Source organism: Tauraco erythrolophus, chromosome 1 (genome assembly GCF_009769465.1).
Source record: "Tauraco erythrolophus isolate bTauEry1 chromosome 1, bTauEry1.pri, whole genome shotgun sequence".
NCBI lineage: Eukaryota > Metazoa > Chordata > Aves > Musophagiformes > Musophagidae > Tauraco > Tauraco erythrolophus.
The window spans coordinates 125,499,022-125,522,203 of NC_141465.1; positions in this window are offsets into that span (position 1 = coordinate 125,499,022).

Here is a 23,182-nt window from a genome sequence, read left to right on the forward strand (position 1 = left end):
GTGCTTAACAGGATGAGGCTGAGGCACTGCAGTGTTCCTGCAGTAGAACTAATAAGTGATAATAGTGCTGGTAGTAATAGAAGGACTGATTACTTTGATAAATTTAGAAGGGAACTGGTATACCTGACTTGGAGTGGAGTGAATGCTGCCTGACATTTTCCAGGGAGACGTTAATCATACTGTCTTCCCGGAAAAAGTACACAAAATAAGAGAAAAAGAGAACTACAGACTAGTTAGTGCCCTTGGGGCAGAGACAATATATAGCTCCTGCTGTGAAAAGGTACAGGAGACCAGAGTGCACAGAGATGTTAAATGGCTATTAGATATTAGAGGCTGTCACAACAATGAACTGTTCTGGGCACCTCGATATCAAAAAGAGGTTGTGAAGAATTCAGAAATGAAATAACAAACGCCATTATGTGCTTAAAGATATACTTTTTTTTTTTTTTTTTTAAAATATCACAGAGCTAACTCACTTCTCTCTTCTGATTTATTATGTTTTCTTTTGCAAAGGAATATATGGATCCAATTTAATTATAATGGTGTTCTGTTGAAAACTTTTCACTAAAGCAAGTTCAAGACATTTGAGATCTATTTCCTTAACTATTAAGTGGAGCTCTGAGAAGCAGTGCAGGAATGCCCAGGCGAGCACTCAATGAAAGCCACTGATCTAATAATATAACTTTATACAAATACTTTGCACATTAATTAATGTCAGCAGATGCAAAGCAAGTGGACGAAATCTACTGCATGTATTCTGCTAGGAGGACAAAAAGCATTTGTTTGAGGAACCAGGGTCTGCTCCCATCTGCTGTAGATCTGTTCTTATCTGCAGTTATCGGAAAGGCTTAATACACAACATGAAGCATAATTGTTCTGTGTCAGCAAGACACAGAAGGCACATGGAGGACAGGGAGCTGATTTGAGACAGCCAGCATGGTTTCACCAAGGGCAAGTCTTGTCTGACCAACCTAGTGGCCTTCTATGATGGAGAGACTACATCAGCAGACAAGGGAAGAGCTACAGATGTCATCTATCTGAACTTCTGCAAGGCCTTTGACATGGTCCCCTACAACATCCTTCTCTCTAAATTGGAGAGATATGAATTTGATAGATGGCCTATTCAGTGGACAAGGAATTGGCTGGATGGCTGAATCCAGAGGTTAGTGGTCAATGGCTCAATGCTTGGATGGATATCAGTGATGAGTGGTGTCCCTCAGGGGTCCATATTGGGACCTGTAGTGTTTAATATCTTCATCAGCTATATAGACAGTGGGGTTGGGGGCAACCTCAGCAAGTCTGCAGATGACACCAAGCTGAGTGGTGTGGTTGACATGTCTGAAGGATGGGATGCCATTCAGAGAGACCTGGATAAGCTCGAGAAGTGGGCCTATGTGAACCTTATGAGGTTCAACAAGACCAAGTGCAAGGTTCTGCACCTGTGTTGGGGCGATCCCCAGTATCAATACAGGCTGGAGGATGAAGGGATTGAAAGCAGCTCTGCGAAGAAGGACTTGAGGGTACTTGTGGATGATTAGAGGGCTGTAACACCTCTCCTATGAAGACAGGTTGAGAGAGCTGGGGTTGTTTAGACTGGAGAAGTCTCCAGGAAGACCTTATTGCTGCCTTTCAATACTTAAAGGGGGCTTATAAGAAAGATGAGGACAGACTTTTTAGCAGGGTCTGTTGCAATAGGACAAGGGTAATGGTTTTAAACTAAAAGAGGGTAGATTCAGACCAGATATAGGGAATAAATTTTTTTATGATGAGGGTGGTGAAATTCTGACACAGGTCACCCAGAGAGATGGTAGATGCCCCATCTGTGGAAATATTCAAGGTCAGGTTGGACAGGGCTCTGAGAAACCTGATCTAGTTGAACATGTCCCTGCTCATTGCAGGGAGGTTTCACTAGGTGACCCTTAAAGATCCTTTCCAACTCAAATCATTCTATGATTCTATGATAAGACAGGGGACAGGACATGATCGGCTGAATCTGAAGAACCTCAGATATAGTTTCTGAGATATATCTTAAACTATCAGCAAAAATGTTAACAACTAGTGACATGTTGGTCTAATAGTTGGTATACACTCATTGTTGGGGTAATTTGGAACTGGAGTTGTCAAGCATTCAGAATCATCCCCTAAGAATGACTCCGTAAGACAAGGGAGAATTAGACTTATTGAATGACAAATAGAAGTGTTAGGCTCTTTCTTAATCTTTAATTTCTATGCTGTAATAGGTATCGATGAAGTCCAGCAACAGTAATTCAGGAATCTAATATAGTTTTAAAAGTCTTCAAGAGACAAAACAATATTGAAGTGAGCTAAATGTAAACTTAGGAAAGACTGATTCACTAGGATTCACCAAAATGAAACTGTAGCTGATAGGCTTCCTAGAAATGTATTTGAGAGCAACCCTGAAAACTGTTTTGAGAGAACTATTTTCTACTCTGCCATTCAGAAAGCTTTGTGTCTAGACTGATGGTGTAGCATCCCAGGTAGTAACGGAGCACATTAATAAAAACGTTCAACATGGCGTTTTATCTTTGATGTGGAATATAATGAGGCAGCTGAAGAAGTCACGCTTGCAAATCACTGTCTCTGAAAAGACTCTTTGCTGTAATGAGTTTTCTACTCAACCTGTAGATAATCCATTGTTATTTTTCCAAATATATGCAGGTGGACAGCTATTAGATAATTTTTAAATCCTTTCTATTCCTTAATTCTAATTAAAGTATCAAGTACCTCATTTAATGAAGTAATTACATTATTGGAAGACGATATTAGCACAATGAGATTTCTGTATTGTTACCTTGTCAAATGGACATCCATCCCATTATGGTACTGCACAAATAATATAATTTTCACAAGCAGTTTGGAAAACAAAATATCTTGTGGCTGACCTTTTACCACTTCCATTGAGCCTGGGTCTCCCTAGTGAGGAATTCCACTTTCAGCTTCAGTGAATTGGATGCTCTGGAAGCTCGATCTGATCAGACATATTATGAAACACCAAATTTGTGTGTTAAAATTGAGACAAAGGGCAAATGACAACAGAAGTAGAAACGTCAGACTTGATGGGCCAGATTCTCATTTTATTTCCATCAGTTATTGCAATGCAGTGGAATTACTTCAGCACAATTCTGCAATTCTGCCACAAATAAACAATCATGATGTTATCACAGTTAGAGAGGAAGTGCTATCTAGTGAATAGAAAAGAAGAATTATTTAATCTGCTCTAATGATAGCCACTTATTTTCTGCATGATCTCCAGAAACTAACTTACCTTTTCATTCTATTTTCTTGTGGTTTAAATAGGTCACACTAACACTTTGCTACCTTGTTGGATTGTTGTGAGAATAATTAAAGTTTCTCAAGCACTTTGATAACTCCAAGTAAAAGGAGTAAATAAATGTAACTAAATAGTTTTTCTAGGCTGGACTGAAAAGAAGAGTTGCAATTGGCAGAAGTTTATTTATAATTTTGGTGGTTGGCATAATGACACCTTTACATCAAAGTCTTGTAATGCAACTGGTTATGTGAAACTTACGATTGAGTGTATAAATTAGATCTTAATATGTCTCAAAAGGGACTGGATTAATGAGGTTCAAAAAGAAACTGATTCTTTTTTTTTTAATTGAATGGGAATGATGTAATAATTCCTCTAGGATGTGGGAAATTCTGCATCATGGATTTATTACGATAAAATGTACATTTGAAGGGCATGGAAAAAAAAACTGTAAGTCACTACTTACCTTCCACTTTTCTGCCTTCTTGATCTTTTCACTTTCCAAAAATCAAAGAATCTAGGTAATTATATAGATTTACACTTGAATGCCTTATTCTTTTTTCTATTACCAAGAATATAAGAAATATCCTCTATACAAATCCCCTTTTTCCCTTAAGTTGTGGTAGGAATCATGAGGGACATGTCGAAGGGCTATTATAAAACCGTATAGAATTACATTTACTAATATCTAACTTAAATGATCCTTCTCGCAGTTTAACTCTGTGACTTCTCATCCTGTCCATCAAAGAAATGCAGAATGAGTTAATACTTTCCCATTTTTTGACAATATTTTATATAAATGCATACAAACAGGCTCTTTTTTCTTTCATTTAAGCTAAACAGTCCTGATTCTTTCAACTTCTTATGGCAGGCTATTTTTTCTGGATCTCTTACCATTGCTGCCGCTCTCTTTTTGAGTGATTTTGCTAAAGTGACTCCTTCGAGGAGATTGCCTGAGGTTCCAGCCTTTTTTAAGACCAGTGTGTATCTCAGGAGGGCGATAAAGGGACTGCTGATAACGTAAGAAAAATTGTCTCACAAACCAAATTCTACTTGCATTCCCAAAATTACACTGATTAACGTAACATAAATGAGAATATAATGATATAATGAGAATATAAGACGACCTCAAGTGATGCAAGCAGAGTGTTTTTGTATCCTTAACAGTAGTTCAGCGCTGCTAAATCCTAATAATTCCAATAACTATAATTTGGGATAAAAAACCTCTACAGATTTAATTGATCCTTTTGTTAGCTGTTTGGTTTTTGTCCTTTGGCATGCTGTTTTCTCTTTGTCTCTAGGGATTAGGAACTTAATTTGGCTTCCGGTGAAGCCTGGAATTACTACTTTGTTACTGTATTCAAAGAATCTGGAACTACAAGAAAAGCACTAAATATCACAAAATTTATGATCAAATTTAGAAAATTGGTAACATTAGTAATTTTCCTGAAGAATATCAATCTGCCAGCCATTGATTTGTTAAATTAGTCTATTTGTATATAATTGTTGGTAATCTACAGAAACATTTTAAACTAAAAATAACTTTCTCTCATGCAGCTTCAGACAGTGAAAATTTCTTTGCCATTTCTATTTCATTCAAATTGTTGAAACTATAAGGTACATTTTTTACCAACTTCCCTGCTTGCTTTCAGGCTTCTGTGTTTCAAGTAGATATAGCCTATATATATACATTCAGAAAACAAAAGGTAAAACATGAGGAATGCTTATTTCTGTATGTAGATTCGCCTGCATATGCAGTTTCACATATCAGAAACATGTTTATAACTTCTATAGGGTAGTTTTCCAGCTGTAGGAGATATAAACCAATGAAGGATGATTGAGATTGCTTTTAGTAGTATTCCCTATTTACAATTAATCTGTTTATGATTCTGAAACACTTGTTCCAAAGTCTATTAAAATAAGTGGCAGAGTTCCACAGGCTTTGGATGCATCCTTAAACAACTAATAACATTGATGATGTATTTTCACTTGAAAGCATAAGGTTGGCATAGTATTTTTTGTTTCTCATATGGGTGAAGCAGTTGACTGAGAATTGCAGTTTGTATAAGTCAACTCATTTTTAATAGGAAAATGAAATTTGTGATTTATATCTCCTCCAAGGCTGGTACGTTTCTGTTGCTCAGCATTGGCCAAAATCTGTCTTGATTCCGATCTACAAATTCTCAATAAAATACTGAGATTTTCCTGTGTTTATGTTAAGGCACAATATCCTAAAGTTTATTTATATATATTCTCAAAGACCAGTTCCCATTCATGCATGTAAATTCACACATGCATTTTTTAGAAAACAGTGATAATTTGCTAACAATTTGACAATAATTTTGAATTTTCAATACCTTCTAGGCTTTAAAGCACAACCTTAGAACATAAATAATTCTCATAATACATAGAGACTATAAAAACCTCTACAGAATGTTGTCCTCTGTAGCAGAGTATTTGCCACAGAGGCAATAATTATAACTTCACAAATGCTTGTTTTCAATATACAGAATGCAAAAGCACATTTCAAATCAGTGGAATTAGACGTCTATAGGCCTTTTAGAAAATCTTGTTAAGTACCCTAGCTGCAGTTTTGCACATCTGAAAAACCTGAAAATCTTGCAGCATGGCATCAAACAAATATAAAAACTCTAGTGAGCCGTGAGATGTCTACTGAGATGTATAGTAGCATCTGTTAGTGCAAGGTGTCCAGTTCACAGCTTGCTGAAAAAGCAATTTCTACAGCTATGAAAAATAGTTTTGAGAACTGGGATAAGAAGTTAACACCCCCAAAATTTTAATGGAGCCAAAATTCCTCAATATTTAGCTGCAGATACACTCCAGGGATCTGCAGGGCTGCTGTTTCACAATATCCTGCTTGGTAGCTTGGACCAAGGGTCTGAGAGCTTTGGAGTTGGAGGTCCAACAAGCTTTCTTGTTTGGACAGGATGAGGCTCCTAAGAACCTGAATGTAGAGGTGCATGCTCTTCTCTTAGTCAGGCAGCAATTTTCTGAAGAAAGTGAATTTAGCTGTCATGTTTAATCCTCTGTAGTCACAGAGGTAAAAAGCTGAGGAATCTGAAGCCTCTGAAGGTTTTTTTGGTCTCTTAGTGGCTGCTGAGGAAGCAGGGAAGCTGGCATGAAACCAGGCAAGTATCCATCAAAAAAGTAATGTGAATGAAGGACACCAGTACAACAATTTGTTACAGAACATTTATGACCAGATGAGGTGCCATTTACAGATTCTTGGTGTGATGAAAGCACAATCAAAAATAGTCTGCCTGCACTGATGTACAAAATTATTAGGCACTAGAAATTCGGTTGCTCCAAGTTGATCAAGAAAGAGAAGAAAGATTACACAGAAATGCATTTCTGGTCCATCTCATCTTGCTGTCTAAGGTGTTATACTTCTGTGATAACAAAGAAAACCATGTTCTGTTGCTCTCCAAGCATATAGTGTAGTACTCTGAAAGCTGAAGTGGAAGAATAGGAAAAACCAAGACTCTCCCAAGTAATTTCTTCAAGATGTTTGGTAGTATTTTAAGCTACTTGAATTATTTTCATGGTCATTGCTCTTCTCAACCTGGAGAAGAGAAGGCTCCTGGAAGACCTTCTAGCAGCCTTCCAGTACCTAAGAGGGACCTACAAGAAAGCAGAGACTTTTTACAAGGGGATGTAGTGATAGGACAAGGGGCAATGGCTTTAAACTGAAAGAGAGTAGATTTCAGTTGGATGTAAGGAAGAAATTTTTTACAATGAGGGTGGTGAAACACTGGAACAGGTTGTCCAGAGGAGTTGTGGATGCCCTGTCCCTGGAAGTGTGCAAGGCCAGGTTGGATGAGGCTTTGAGCAACCTGATCTAGTGGAAGGTGTCCCTGTCTGTGGTAGGGGAGTTGGAACTACATGATCTTTAAGGTCTCTTCCAACCCAAACCAATCTATGATTCTGTTTCTATGTTTGAACGTCTGTAATTGAAATTATTTACAGTTATGTTTAAACACTGTGAAAAGACTAGACATCAATAAGGGTTTCTTGGTACTATACAATAGTACAGTCAGCTGGTAGATGGAAGTTAAACAAGGACCTTGTGAAAAATCTTAGGGCAAACTAGTTAATAATTAAGACTTTAATTAAAAATTAATTAATTAATAATTTAATCTGAGCAAGCCATGCTAATTCCTAACCTTAATGTTTAGAAAAGTCTTGAGGTTGATCTTCTTGTCGCCGAAGGAAGCTGCTCCGGAGCGGGACCAACTTGCTGTGGAGTGGCAGATCTCAGTGCACAGGGGCTTTTCCTGAAAAAGCCAGGAAACACTAGGGGAGCAAAAAGACCCCCCAGGAGCCGGCATTTCTTGCAGGAGATGCTGATGTGGCCTGGGCATTGCCAGAGCAACGGTGGTTACTCCCGCCCCTACAAAAATCAGCCCAGGGAGCACGAGTGACCTGGAGCACAGCGACCATGTGTGTGGTGTGGGGCGGCAGTTCGGGCTGCCCGCTCAAGAGGTGAGTTTAGTTGCTGGCCGTCACCCTCTCAGGAGGCACTCAGCCATGGTGACCACCCGGCGGAAGGCGAAGACCTCTGCACCCAGCAAGAGGGATGTGGGAGCGCAGACAGAGCTCCCACAGAAAGATGTGGCTGTGCAGGTCTCAGGCTGCAGGGAGTGCCTGAGCCTCTCCATGGTAAGTGGTGAGATCAGCTGTGTGAGGTGTGACCAGGTGGATGATCTGCTCATCATGGTTGCGGAGCTGCGGGAGGAAGTAGAAAGGTTGAGGAGCACCAGAGAGTCTGAGAAAGAGAGACTGGTGGTGTCAGGCTCTGCCTGACCTGGAGCAACAACAGGAAGAACCACAAAAAAAAACCAAGATGAAGGGGATTCTGTATCCTTGCCCCATAAAACAGAAGACAGTAACTCAAAGGTGAGCCACGAATGGCAGCAAGTCTGTGCTCGGGGCAACAGGTGAACCCCCTCCTTGCCTACCTCAGCTCCCAGGTGAAGTATGAAGCTCTGGAGGTGGAAGGCCCATCGACAGATGATGTGACTGAGGGTCCATCTGCACTGGAGGTGTCACCAGGGCCAGAAAGGACTATCCCCCATATCACAACCACCTCCACAAAGAAGAAAATACGGGTAATAGTTGTAGGCAACTCCCATCTGAGGGGAACAGAAGGTCAGACATGCCAGGCTAACCCTCCTCTTAGGGAAGTCTGCTGCCTCCCTGGAGCCCAGGTCAAGGACATGGCTAGGAAACTTCCTAGCCTGGTATGGCCCTTGGACTACTACCCATTATGATTCTTTTATGTGATTAAATTTTGGCACATTGTTGCTCACCAGCCCAGGCTGCAGCTCCAAGAATGTCATTACATCTCCCACAGCCAGGAAGAAATGGCCCCCCTTTTGTAGGCAGGGTCTAAACCTTAATTAGGAAATTGATCAATTCAATCCAGCTGGGCAATCTGGGCAATAGCCATAGCACATAGTACAAAAAATGTCTTCTGCACTTAGTTAAGAGGTAGTTTACCTTGACATCTGTTTTTAAGATGGGAGGAATTGCCCTACATTGTCCATAGGGCCACAAGAGAGAAATGTTTATATGAGATTGGTAAGGTTAGGTGAAATTCATCCTAACTTTAAAACAGAGCTCCTTGAAAACAAGATTGCATTCATTTTTTATTCACCAAGTTATGAATATGTTTCATTACTGGTTCTTGAACAAGTAGTGGGTCTGTTTTCTCTAAGTTGTATATATATATACATAGAATCAATTCCTTTAAAATCACCTTTAAATTGAGTTGCAAACAACAAATAGAATCATAGAATGGTTTGAGTTGGAAGGGACCTCAAAGATCATCTAGTTCCAACCCCCCTGCCATGGGCAGGGACACCCTCCACTACACCAGGTTGCTCAAAGCCTCATCCAACCTGGTCTTGAACACTGCCAGGGATGGGGCATCTACAACTTCTCTGGGCAACCTGTGCCAGTGCCTCACCACGCTCTGAGTGAAAAATTTCTTCCTTAAATATAGTCTAAATCTGCCCTTTTTCAGTTTAAAGCCATTGACCCTTGTCCTATCACTATATAGCCTTGTAAAAAGTCCCTCCCCAGCTTTCCTGTAGGCCCTCTTTAGGTACTGGAAAGCTGCAATAAGATCACCCCGGAGCCTTCTCTTCTCCAGGCTGAACAGCCCCAACTCTCTCAGCCTATCTTGATAGCAGAGGTGCTCCAGCCCTCGGATCATCTTCATGGCCCTCCTCTGGACCCACTCCAACAGCTCCATGTCCTTGTGTTGGGGACTTGTGAGCTGCACACAGTACTGCAGGTGGGGTCTGCCGAGAGCAGAGTAGAGGGGCAGAATCACCTCTCTTGACCTGCTGACCATGCTTCTTAAATTAAATAATTAGAGAAGTCATTTTCTTGTCTGTACTCTAATGCTATGTACTGATCTTCGTTTCTCCATTGTGGACAAATGTTTTAAACGAACTTCATGTCACATATGACAAGTTAAACTAGCAGATGTTAAGCATTGCTCGTTATCAAAGATGCAGATGTTGATGAGCAACCAGTTTCTAGGTGTGTTTCTCAAACGAACTGTCCATCAGAGTGCTTTGATATTATCAGGAAACAATGTCTGAAGTTTATGACACTGCTACATTGCCATCTGTCTCTGAAACTGATGGTGGCATATGTAACTTTAGAAACATAAATCATTCTATTGGCACAGTAGTGACAGGTGCAGGATAACAGATGCGGTGTCCAATATATTAAGAGAATGCCATGATTTATTTGCATTAAGGCAGTCTGGGGTTAGCAATCTGCTTGAAACTAGATAACCATATGGTGCATGGCTCCTAGATGAGAATATTTGCCTGTAATAATGTACTGTATTAAAATGCAAGCTCCAATATTTAGCCTTGGAAAGTGTCTCTTGACACCTGTGTCAGCTCCTTGAGATGCCTGAAGACTACGTTATGTGAGCTGAAGTGCTGAATGTCACTAATCTTGTGACAGCAAACTTGGCAACTGGGTGCAAGTGTCCAGCAAGGTGAAGTGTTTCAACATGCAAATTTCCCCACGGGTCTCTACGTTAGACATGTACCTAACAACCTAACTGAACAACGATCTACAGAAAGAAGTTTTCTGATGAAGTATTAATTGTTATTATACTTCTCAGTTGTTAGTAAAGATGATGTTGAACATATGGGCAAAGGCAGGACAGCTCTGTGATTAAGAATACAGAAATAAAAATTACTAGAACTGAGGCACACACAAAAATGTCAGAGATTGATGAGTTCAGGTCAGGGAGAGAGTGTCATCTCCATTACAGATTTCTCTGTGCAGAGACCTGAGAATACACAAAGCTATTGGTCTAATAGCAGTACTTCCAACATAGACCTCAAGTCAGGGAAAGCATGAAAATGCAGTGATGTTATTTAAGCATGGTTAAAAGTGTTATTTATGTAACTACAGGCCCATTATTCCAATCTCAAAGGTATGAGAAGTTTAAGAATATCTTGAAAGAATATCTTGACAGGGAACAGCAAGGACTGGCAGTTCCTGGAGGAGTTGGAAGGGGTGAGTGGAAGCCTCAGGCAAGGCAGGTGAGGGCAATTAAGGCCTATTAGTGCCTTCAGGGCCCTGACACATATTTTGATGGAAAAAGAAACTGAAGACAATGAAAAAATGGAGAATGAGATAAACTACAGCTTGGGTTTACTGAATGTGAATCGCATATGAATAGCCTCACATCCTTTGCTAACCCATTTTCTAGACAAAAGAAATGCCATTGATGTCATCTGTCTTGCCTATCATGCCATATGGGAGATTGGAGATGTAAATTAGCGGAAGAAATTTCAGGTGAATAAGGAATTAGTTAGAGGAGACACAGCAATAGGTGCTTTTTAAGGGGAATATATTGTGTAGAAGAAAGTCAGGATTGAGTTCCTCAAGGAGTAATCTAGTCCTAAATGATTTCACATCATTTTAGGATTAGATGTGGAAACGTGCTGAAAAAAACTTGCTTATGACATTGTGTTGTGGGCAATGATTAATACAGAGGAGGTTACACAAGAAAGAAACAGATGACCTTTAGATTCAGAGTACTGGAAATAGGAAAATTCAGCAGCTTAAAATGTCAAATCATGAATTTAAGGAATAATAGAAAGAATTTCTGCAGTCACCCAAGAGGACATCTCTTGAAAACAACCGAGAAGAAGGATTTCAGCAGGCTACTTTTTCACCAAAACGTTATGAGCAATCAATGAAATGCATCTACAAAAATGTACATGTGATTATAAGACATTGCATTTACAGTATGCTTAGTAGATAAAATACCAGATAAAAATGTCATTGTGAAGGGTAGTGTCCTAACAGTTGGATAGACTGCTCTTCAAGGAATCTATCTCTCTCCCTCTCAACTACAGCAGGAAATTAGATGTCTGAATTAGACTGCTACTTTCTAGATGGGTAAAATGGATGAAATAAGTAACACTCCTAATGATTGGCTGGGAATCAGCAATGTTTAATTTGCACCGATTGATTAAAGGAAAAGAACAGTAGCAGAGCCTGATTGAGCAGTCCTCCACACATCTTACAGCAGCTTCCCTCCTCTGCTTTCACCAGGTTCCTAGGTTTGGTGAAATCAAGTAAGCTGACCTCACAATGGCCTAATTTTTGGACCTACTTGTTAATAAAGATTTAATTTTCAACAAGCTGGATCTAAGGAAAAATGTGCATACTTATATAAATCCCTTCTCATCTGTAGAGGCAAAGTACTTTGCAGGCAACAGTGAGAAGCTGGTGTCAATGCTTTCTTTACCACAGACAAAGAAACTAAGGCACAAAGGTGGAATATCTTGCCCAAAACCACAGAAGAGGGAGTCATGCAGACAGGAATAGACCTCAGCAGTCTTGAGTCTTGGTACGGTGCCTTGTCTACTGGTACATGCTGCCTCCCATAATAGTCTTGGAAAAATATAGCAGGATCTTGAGGTGATGTTTAAAATGCTGAGATCGCAATTTTACAAGTATACATGACAAAGACTTCCACCCAATTTTTCATCATCTGAAGATGCTATAAGGAATTATTCTGAAATTTTATTCTTAAAGGGTTATGGGTAATAAAACAGTTTGCAGAGATGGCCAGTAGCGCTCCTGACACACTAACTATCCAGAAGGTATTCTTCCAGCTGTGAGATGAAAGCAAGAGGGACAGAGAGGACAGTTTTTTGAAAGAAGAAATGTTTGGCTCAGAGAAAAGATGCAGCATTTTGTGGGTGAGAGTTTTGAAATGCAAAAAGAGCAGACAAGAAGAAACAAGACGTTTTAGGCTCGTTAGGCATTAATTCAGAGGAACTCATTACAAACCTGAAAGTGGAAACCCTAGGCACCCTAGGCACTAGCAATAAATCACTGAAATGACTGATTACCCAGCTGTTTTATCCCACAACACTCACATGGATGTTTTACAGAGAGTGTATCTGGATATGACTGATAATATAAAGAACAGAGGGACATCAGCTCTGGTGGGAATGGCCATTTTCAAGGAAAGACTAAAAAACCCACAAATTTAAGAAAGAGGAAAAGAGAGAAGGGAAAGGGATAGGAACTGGGAAAGGAAAAAAAGAAAGGAGAAAAGGGATATGAGAAAGGAAAAAAAGAAAGTGAAAGAGAAAAGGGAATTTTCTATGGCAGCCAGCTGGGAGGTGAAGCGGTGGTGCTGGTGGTGGGCATTCCCAGACAGTCTTCCCCTCCGGCACAGCCCATTGTCCTCCCCAGATATTCTTCCTGTAGTAATTGTATAGTTTCACCCTGATGCACTCCACCTCTTTATAAGTCACCCTTACTCTTTACGCTAATCATACTGCTCAGCGCACATTTTGATCACACATGCACTGCCCATGCTAACTGGCTCCCCAGCCTTTGGCAAATGTATTACTGGGCAATGTTTGTTGGCTACCCAAAACATTGCTGTCTCCTACGGGCAGCTACTAGGCAAAAACAAAGGGCGAAGGGGGAGAGAAAGCCAAAAACTATGGTTCACACAGTGGTGGCAATCGCTTCTCATGAGAAATCCAATGCAAAAGCCGTGGCTGTGGTCCAGAACTGGGAGTACAAAGCTGGGAAGATGACAGCACTTTGGACAGAGGAGTACAAAACTCTGCCCTAGCACTCTCGGGGTATGAAGGTGCACAGCTGCACAGAAGAGCGACTGGCAGACTGCAGTGTTGTGAGGGAGAAGCAGCAGAGGTGCCAATGGAAAGCCCCTGGCATCACATAAGTTGCAGACTCCTCTGATGGGTCTGCAGCAGTGCAATACACTCCCTCTCACCTTCCAGGGAAGCAGCTGGTTTCTGCAGTCAGGGAGAGCATGCCAATGTCCCAGCACCGAGAGGACTTCCCAATAGCCTCCCTTCTCTCTGCCTGTCACCCTTCCCATCCATTCTGGCTTTTGGAAAACCATTCTTTCTCCTACATCCTCCCTAAGAGGCACTTACATTTTGCTCTCTCTCTCTCATGGAAGAAGTTTTCATGTTAGTATGTACTCAAAACTTTATGACTAAGGAATTGTTTCATTCGAAGATGCTGTTACCTTCTTCTGTGTATTGTGATGGGAGTAAAACCAGGGCTCATGTTCTGCACTCACCGTTGCTGTTTATGTCCTGATAGATCTGTGAGAGCTACAGGATTTATGTGAAATCCATAGTTTGGCAAGAAGGATTTGGTAAAAATGAAAGAACCGGGGCCTGGCTGTATTCTCACTTTTGTCAGGTGCTGGTAGCAGCAGAGCTGCAATTCTGTGCACATATCTCAAGTTCACAGCTTCCAACTAGGTCATCCAGAGGGTAGAAACAACTCACAAAGTCTCTGGCTTATGATTACAAACTCTTTTAAGGTGTGCAAGTGAACAGATAGAGAAAAAGAACGTTGTCCTTTTAATACTGCAGGAAACATAAGGAAGATCATGGTATGAATGACAAGCAGTTGGCTTTGCACAGGTGTCATCTGATATTCATAGATTCACAAAGTTTCAGGCCAGAAAGAAGTCTTAAGTCATTTTTATTGACTCACTGCCTGTTAGAGGTTAATACGTTTCACCCAGAGAAGTGAGCAATTTCTTCTTTCAGGCTACAATGAATGCCATTGAAATACCTTTGCCCACTATAGTTTCAGGTGCTGCTAAAGCTGTTTTTTTTGCACCAAGCTTCTCAGAGATCCTTCTGTTTATAATTCCTACAGGAAACCAAAAGCAATAGTGAAATATGTTTGACCTTTTGATCCTTTGGCCAGCTGGGCTTTTTTTCAGCTCTCACAAATGTTCCATCTTCTCTTGTTAGGATAATTTTTTTAATACAAATTTCTCTCATTGCACTGACATGGTGTTCATTAAATTTCTGTTATTGTTTTTAATTAGACCACAGAAATGTGTTACTGGCTCTGACTTCACATACCGTGGGATTCTACACGATGTTTGAATCTCAGTGGCATCCCATTAGCCATCATCATTTTGACTTGGCTTAATTGTGGTCACCTTCAGGGACAGAATATAAAAGTGATCATCAAATATTCTTCTGTCTCCAGTCAAGCTGAGTAATGAGGGACTCCTTTACCGTCGATTTATTTTACAGTTACTGCTGACCCCAAATGGATCTTTCATTGCTGCATAGCAATGCACAAAGCGCCTGGCTTTGGAAAGAGTCCAGTTTCTCTGAAATAATGATGGGCAGCAGAGAATTAGCATTCACTGCCTTTTTTCTAAGTCATCTTTTCTTTCAACGTCTCTGCTAATAACTGCTGTCCTCCTGTGTTCCTGTGCCATGCGAACCTGGATTTTTTTCTGTTTCGCAGCATTCTCACAATCATCTCATTAATAAGACTGCTTACTGTTATTGTAAGGACATTTTTTTAGGATGCAATTTACTTTGTCTCCTAGGAGAACATAAATTCCTATAAACACCTATACACAGCCCTGTTACACAAGACTTTTCATATTAGTTATGTAGGACTGTGTACAGGTAAATGACTAAAACAAGCATGATTCAAGTTAGGGCACTATGATCTGGATAGGGCTAAAAAAAATGAGTAAAAACTGGTTACATGATTGGGCCTGAAAGGTTGTATTTAATGGGTCATGCTTTACCTTGGAGGCCATTAACAAGTGGGATGTCGCAGGGATCTGTCCTGGGATCTCTTCCATTTAACATCTTTACCAACCATGTGCAGGAGGTGATGGAGTGTGCCCTCTTGTGAAATTCGCAGAGGCCATGAAACTGGGGGGAAATGGCAAAGAAAAATGTTTTTATAGAGAAATACCATGCAGGAGAACACCACTGAGGTTCTTTTGAAACTCTGAAATACCCCCAAAGAGAGAGAATGGCAAAGAGAGAGTTATAATGACAGAGGTGGGGACGATGTGTGTGTGTGTGCAAGTGCACCATGTGTGTGTGTGTCTGAACATGTATGTGTACATTTGAGAAAAACTTAGATGGATTCATCAGCCCTGTCGTGTTATTTGTGAGACACCCGGTGCACAAAGCTACAATGAAGCAATCAGTAATTTCAATACCCGACACACTTCCTGAGGTACAAATCTCTGAAGTATTTGACAGTACCTTAAAAAATCGGTACTTTCAAAAAAGTGCATCTTATCACACGCAAAGACTTACTGCATATTTTAGATCAATTGAGGAGTGAATGCTGTATCATTTAGCGATCTGAGATCTCTCTGATGCATGTTACTCAGTCAGAAGTAAATGAATGTTATTAAAATTGCAAGACTAGCACTAAAAAATGAATCACTGCACAATCCTACATCAGACTTCTTGTCCAGCTGCATTATTACATAGTTTTTAATTATCACATGCATTATCAAATACTTTTTCTTTCTTTGCAGGACCTCTTTCATCAGCAGCTTTTCCCTCATTCAATGAATGATGTTCATTCCTTGTTGCTGTAAAACTTGAAAAACCTGCTCTGGAAGCAAAAATTATTAATTTCCCTTTGATATTTTCCATGTGGCTTTTTATATTGCTTCATTTCATCCAGTCGTTTCAGAATATCCAGACATGTATTTCCTGTCACAAAATTCTTTAGGATGGAGGGAAGCTATTCTCATTTTACAGAATGAGAATGGAAGAACAGAGATGAAACAAGAGACCTTCACCTGGTGAAACAAAGGACCCAGATGGGACATTCTGGATGCCCATCTAGAAGCCACTGCTGCATCAGTATGACCCTCCACTTCAGAGTAAACCACCAGGATCAGCTTCCCAGCTGCTGCTCCAACACTTGACCTCTTCTTAAGATGAAGGCAAATTCCAGCGTTACTGAGAGAAGTCCAGTCTAAATGGCTGTCAGCGGGAGTGCTAGGGCAGAGGCGAGGATAGACGACTGCACTGCAGAGCAGTGGTGGGCTGTCCTCATCTTGAACCCACCCTTTCCCTTGGCTGCCCCTTCCCTGTCACCTTCCCTACTAACACTGGCCACATCTTTCTCCACATCTACCTGCCTCTCACTATTCTTCTAACAGCAGCATCTTTCTTTGACATAAATGCTTATGGCTGCATGTCATTCTCCACTGTTTTTCTCCACTCTGATTTTTCTTTCTCATTTTAGAATCATAGAATCATAGAATGGTTAGGGTTGGAAGGGACCTCAAAGATCATCTAGTGCCAACCCCGCTGCCATGGGCAGGGAAATCCTCCACTACAGCAGGTTGCCCAAAGCCTCATCCAACCTGACCTTGAACACCTCCAGGGATGGGGCATCCACAACTTCTCTGGGCAACCTGTTCCAGTACCTCACCACCCTCAATGTAAGGAATTTCTTTCTTATATCTAACCTAAATCTGCCCTCTTTCAGTTTAAATCCATTGCCCCTTGTCCTATCACTACACACCCTTGTAAAAAGTCCCTCTCCAGCTTTCCTGTAGGCCCCCTTTAGGTACTGGAAAGCTGCTATAAGATCACCCTGGAGCCTTCTCTTCTCCAGGCTGAACAGCCCCAACTCTCTCAGCCTATCTTCATAGCAGAGGTGCTCCAGCCCTCTGATCATCTTCGTGGCCCTCCTCTGGACTCGTTCCAGCAGCTCCATGTCCTTCTTGTGTTGGGGACTCCAGAGCTGAACGCAGTATTCCAGGTGGGGTCTCACGAGAGCAGAGTAGAGGGGCAGAATCACTTCCCTCGACCTGCTGGCCACGCTCCTTTTGATACAGCCCATGATACAGTTGGCTTTCTGGGCTGCCAGCGCACATTGCCGGCTCATGTTGAGCTTCTCATCCACCAGCACTCCCAAGTCCTTTTCCTCAGGGCTGCTCTCAATCCATTCTCCGCCCAGCCTGTACTTGTGCATGGGATTGCCCTGACCCACGTGCAGGATCTTGCACTTGGCCTTGTTGAACTTCATGAGGTTCTCACAGGCCCACCTCCCTAGCCTGTCAAGGTCCCTCTGGATGGCATCCCTTCCCTCCAGCGTGTCCACAACACCACACAACTTGGTGTCATCTGCAAACTTGCTGAGGGTGCACTCAATCCCACTGTCCATGTCTCCAACAAAGATGTTAAATAGCACTGGTCCCAGTACCGACCCCTGAGGAATACCACTCGTCACTGGCCTCCACATGGACTGTTGACCACAACTCTTTGAGAGCGACCATCCAGCCAAATGTTTTTTTCCCATCCTTCATGTAGTAGCATGCTCTGAGTTGAAGAACTATGCCCAAGTACTTCTGCAGTGTGTTTTGTGCCTCGTTGGACACATTTCCAAGTGTTTTACAGCTGTAATTGTGGCTACAAATTTAAGTGAGCTCAGTAACTCTCAATATGACACTTCAGGTCCCGATTAATATTTAATTAACATAGTCCTTAAGCAATGAGTCATTGCATAATGTTTCTTTTGCAACCATACCTTCCTTTTTGGTGTATGATTCATGTAATCTCTTGTAAACTCTGTCACATCCTTTACCATCATGGACAATAAACTCCCAATTACAGAATTGCACCGTTCCAGAAAGAAAATCAGCAGCTGCTGACAGAGAAAATAACATTTTGACAATATTGAATATTTACAGTTTTTAATGTGGCTGAGTCAGGAGAAGGTACTGACTGTATTATTTTACCTTTACAAACTTCTAACAAGTGATCCATGAATCAAGGCTTGAGAACCTCTTTCGCTTTTGTACTTATTATAGCATTATCATCTTTTTCTTTGGGAAGACACTTATTATGCTTCTGAAAGTGGCAAAAATAATTATTGTTTTGAGTAATGATTAATGAAAAAGCTGTTACAGGTGTTACAGAAACAGGGATTTACCTGTTTAGCCTGACTCTTCTTGCAGTGCTCTACTCACTGGCTCTTTGTTTCCACTGATAGTGATTTCTACATGGTGCTTATATATCCTAGAGCAGATTTTCAAGTACTTTTTCAAGGCTATGTATTCAAGCGAGACCAATAGCTGTCACCATGATGCTTAAGAACCCAACTAAAGAACTGAGGCTTCAAGAAAAGTTTAATCAGTCTGATTTTCTCTCTGCTCATTTTTAGAAAAGTTTAATCAGTCTGATTTTCTCTCTGCTCATTGTTAGAAGAGAAAGCAGAATAATGCTGCCAGCCCATTCTGTAAAGGACGCAATGAAATCAGCATGGAGTGGGGAGCGCTGGGCTTACGGAGCAGCTTCACTCCCATGCTGTGCTAAATGTTTATGCGGAGTAAAGGGAAATATAAAATATTGGTGTTTGATGGGCTTAAAGCTACTGAGTTAAGGTCTAAATGAAGTTATGTCGGTTTTTCCTCTCTCCTCTTCTTTTGCTTTAAGATCTTAGCAGGTTGCCTTCTGCTTATTTATTGACACTGCTGTTTTCAACCAATCTGAATCTCTACATAAGACAAGAAGAAATGAAGTTAGACTAGTATGGTACAGTAAACAGTTTGATAGGATAAGCTACCATAAGCTTACCAATAGGGAAATAAAACAGGTAATATCTGGGTGGTTAAAGACTCCCAGAAGGGCAGCTGCTCACTTTTCAGTAGGAACTCAGATTAGCAGTGCAGACATCAAATGTGACATTTTTAATAGGGTTTGTACCATTGAAACACAGCTGTGCTCAACAGGCAGAGCAGCCAAGCTTGGTTCTTTCATTATTTCTGTTTCTTTGAGTTATTTGCACTAACGCGCTTCAGAACAGATGAGTGGGTCAGATCAAAGGTCTGTCTAGCTCAGTATCCTTCCTCAGAAAATTTCCAGAAGTACATCCACAGGGAGTGGAGAAAGCACACAACAATCATTTACCAAAATATTCTTCTACCTTCAACGGTTTGTAGCTTGGGGACTTCCTGAGCCAGAGGCAATGTCTATGTTTTCAGTCATCCTCTAAGGTTTCTTTTCCATAAATTTATCCCTCTAGCCCATGTAAAATTTATAGTTTCCATAATATTTTGTACAAAGGAAATCTACAGTGAAACGAATATTACTTTTTTAAAACCTGCCATCTGTTACCTACATTTGATATTTCTTAACTTTTGTATTGGGAAAAGCAGATAACAACTGAATCCTATTCACCATTTCCATTTTACTCATCATTTTGTTGATACCGCTATCAACCACCCTTTTTTCCCAGGATGAAGAGATGAGGCAGATCCAGTACGCAGCTATAGACCATTTTCTTTTCTGAGGACTGGTAAACTTTGCCAAAATTGGACATTTCAGTTAAGAAAACTGTGAGGTCACGTCAAATCTGATAAATAGTTAAGACTGCAAAAGAGGATGATAAATTGTGAAAATGTCAAAACATTTCATTTTGACATTTTCAGAATGAAGTATTCTGTATTGCTGAAATGTTTGTTTTGACATTATCTAACTGAAACCTACAAAATTCTGAATTCTTAAATGGCATCTAAAAAAGACTTCTTTTCTAAACAAGAGAGTGGAGCTCAAGGCCTACAAATAGACCCAATAATCAAAAAGACAACCAAATTAAATGCTTCCTTTAGGACTGAATAAGAGATATCCACTGAAACCAAAACTATTCATCCTAGTTTACTTTGTAGAAACATTTCAATAGAAATGTTGTACTTCGATTCAGACCAAATTACTGCTGTGTTTTTTTGGTATGGCTGTGGAACAGAGACATCTGTCATGTTCCTATCCCTGTATACAGGGCTCTGAGTGACTTCCCCTTTTTCCCAATAGTTCTGGTCCTTATTTTCAGTGCCATTCTTTTACGCTGATTTGATACTATTAATGCAGAAAGATCTGGCAAGACTTCGGCTTGTTTAACCTTCCAAACCAAAGGTTAGCAAGAAATATAGCTGCTCCATATAAATACTTCAAGACAGACATGCCAGAGAAAGGAGAAAATATTCACTGAGTGAAGATGATTTAAACTGAAAGACAAAATTGACAAAAAAATCCTAAACCACTTCAAGTGAAAGAATTTAGTTAGGAAATTATAAACTTTTCAACTATCTGAGAAGCAAATTTATGGTGACTAAAGGGAATAGAAAAGAGTACGTTTAAGATGGGACCTGATCAGTTTACAAGAGACTCATATGATATAGTAGCCTGGGATAAAAAGCAAAACTTTGTGACTGTTTTGTGCCTTATACACACTTTACGGAAGTATAAGGGTTCAGTTCTCTCAGTGCTGAACATTTCCTACAAATCGAGCATTAAATGTGTCAAAGGATCACACTTTAGTAGTGTCACTACTGCCACGCATCACTAGTAATACTGGCATGGATGAATATTTTGCTGAAATGCATCTGTATGCTGGACTTAGTCCTTGATGATTAGCCTGGGTAAACACGAATCAGAAAAGCTGATATGTAGTCTCATTCCTAAAAAAAATTGAGCTTTGTGATATAAATTGTCTGCACTAAACTGAAAGGAAACTACCTCTCAGTGGGCAACATTAATTCTAAACTTTTGACATTGTAGTTTGGTGTGCAGGTGTGGTTTCTGTAAATTGGCTCAGGAAAAAAACCTAGAAGCTGCCTTTGCCTTCCAGGAAAAACCTGCTGTCAGGGGATGATGGGCTGTCCCCCAGAATTCTCGTTGTGAGGGATGATAACAGCTGAACAGTGATTTTACATTTTTGGGTGCTTGGATGGTCACCGTTGGTGATGGTGTGATTTGTGCTGGAGTGTTGGCCACCCTTGTGCCTGATATCAAAGGGAAACATGGTTGCTCATGCCGGAGAAGCAGTTAAACGCCTGCTGTTTGCTGCTCTCCTTGCACTCATCAATGATGTCTAGAAAAGATTTTTACACCATTTGCAGTTTTTTAAAACATGTCTCATCCCCATTAGTGGCTATATGCAATACATACTGGCACCAAAAGTCTACAAGGCAGAAAGTATTTTACTACTTTTTTTTTTAGCATATTTTCTAATTCACATCTGTGGGGTGAATGTAACTTCAAATGTTATAGCACACAGAAGCCAGCCAGGTAAGTGTCCCTGTGCTTTGAATGGTACAAAGAGAGAAGTCTCACTCTGCACCAAAAAGGTGGTGTATGAGAAATGTGTGTGCCCAGAGGGAGAGGAAGCAAAGGGGAGCACATCATGCTGCTAGTTCAAGTGTCCATGCACAATTTGCTGCAAAGCAGCTCAGCTTCACCAGCAGTGGTGAGAAGGCATCACTGGGACCAGCCTACAGTTGTGCTGTTTCCTCAGTTTGGTGAGAAGTGTGAACTTATTTCCTGTCATACTGAGACCTGCCCATGGCTGCGGGCTGGTCTGGCCATCCTTGGGCTGTGGCTGACCCCGGTCCCTGTCCCTGTCCCTCCTCTGCTATTCTGGCTCTGCGCTGTGGGACACCACCACATTGGGAAGGGCACCGATCCATCCATCGACATCACCCTCGGTTCCTGGCTGGCCTGCCTTCGCCCCACCGCTGCCTGACACTCGAGAGGGACATCTCAATCTGTAGGTGGTTTTAGATATACCTACATGTATGAGAAATTACCCTGCTGACTCGAACGCTTCGATGAGGATGAGTGATGCTCATTTCTCATAAAGAACAGACTTGAACAACTACTTACCAGCTGTCTTAAGCACAGTCCTCAGCGCAGTGTTTTGGAGGAGCCAGCTTTGCTATGAGCGGCTAAGGGCGGCTGCCAGCCACGCTCTGCTGCGGGTTGTCCATCCCCGGGGCCTTTGGGCAACACCCGAGGTGTTAAAAACCAGCACCCCCGGGTTTATGAGATGGGGTCCTTAGTGTTTGTGCGGGTTTCCACTTGATGGCAGCAGAGCCCACAGCAACGGGGCACGGGCAGGTCTGTGAGCAGTTTTCTGTTTATTATTGGTGATGGAATGGAAGGGAAGCCAGGAAAAAGCTGGCTTTTAAGAAGATTATTCAGTATATTTTGGATTGTGAATGTAACCGTGATGAGCCTGGCTCGGACGATCACTGGAGTCCTCCTGCCTTTTTCTCAAACTGAGACACACAAATACAGTGTCTTTTGCAACAAAAGGTGAAATCCCCATCACAGAAACTCCGTATTAGACCAGATTTACTATAACTCCAGTCTGTGAGACCAGATTTACTCTAACTCCAGTCCATGTTCTTAAAAAACTTCGGTAGCTTGGGGAACTATTTCCGAATTCAGGTTTGTTTTGCCTGTTTTCAGTACAAATGACTTGTTCTGGATTTCTGTGTGCTGGGCAAACAGAAAGCCGCCAGAAGTTCTGAGACTGAGCCAGTTTTCAGTGTTGGCTTTACGGCTGTTTTCAGGCAAGTGTCCACAGAAGAAACTAAAAGAGAATAATTTCAGAGAGTAAACAGAATCACAGAAAGGACATATAGCTACAGGAAGAATATTTTCTGTAAGTTAATCAGCTGCTCTGTAGCCAAGTCAGTGTTTTAAATAGGTCTATATTTGCAGGTGTTTCCTAAGAGCC